We start from the raw sequence: 864 nt of genomic DNA on the forward strand, positions 1-864 counted from the left end.
GAGATTCTACTTTCTGTATGATCTAGTCTACTTTTAATACTTTCAAGGGAGATTTTGACTTCCTATATTATAGCCTTCATTCTTTTGTAAGGTGTGTAATTCCTCTCTTAGATCTTGCAATAATTTCCTCACCTCCTGGAACTCATCATCTCCTTTCTTCTTTCTCTTCTGCAGTTCATTGTCTTTCTTCTCTTCCATCATGGTTAGCTTTGCCATTATGAATATTCTAAATTCTTTATCAGACATTTCTATGATTTCGATTGAACTGTCTGTGGATGAAGAGGAGCTATTCTCTTCCTTTAGAGGAGAGGTATTTTCTTGCTTTCCCATATTTCTTGTGACTCTGTGGTGATTTGTAGTCATCTGATGGATGGTGTGTTTCTTCCTAAACTTGAAGTTCAATCTGAGCATTCTGGAGTGTGCAGAAAGATGTGATCTGGAATCTCTTTGCCATTCTGTTTTGATTCCTTTGTGCAGCAGATTCAGTAGATATTGAGGAATATGTTAACCCTAATAGTATTTGGATGTTTGGCTAGGGCGTGGTGGCGCCCGCCCTATGGCAAAAACCTATGGATGTTTGGCTATAGTTCCCATAGATCTGTCTAGAAACACAGTGGATGGAGATTGAAGAGCAGAAAGATGAGATAAAAGAAAAAGAAAAGGAATCAGAGAGAGAGAGAGAGGGGGGGGGAAACAATAACAATAATAACAAAAAAAAGAGAAAAAGAGAAGAAAAAAATAAAATTTTTTTAAAAAAGAAAAAAAATAAAAAACTGTGCAGTGCACTTGCTGCATGAAATCACTAGATCTCAGGAGCCATGAAGGTGTCTTCTGAAGGCCTGCCCCTTACCTCTCCTGGGCGGG

The sequence above is a fragment of the Tupaia chinensis genome, unplaced genomic scaffold (assembly GCF_000334495.1).
Source record: "Tupaia chinensis unplaced genomic scaffold, TupChi_1.0 Scaffold000418_1, whole genome shotgun sequence".
NCBI lineage: Eukaryota > Metazoa > Chordata > Mammalia > Scandentia > Tupaiidae > Tupaia > Tupaia belangeri.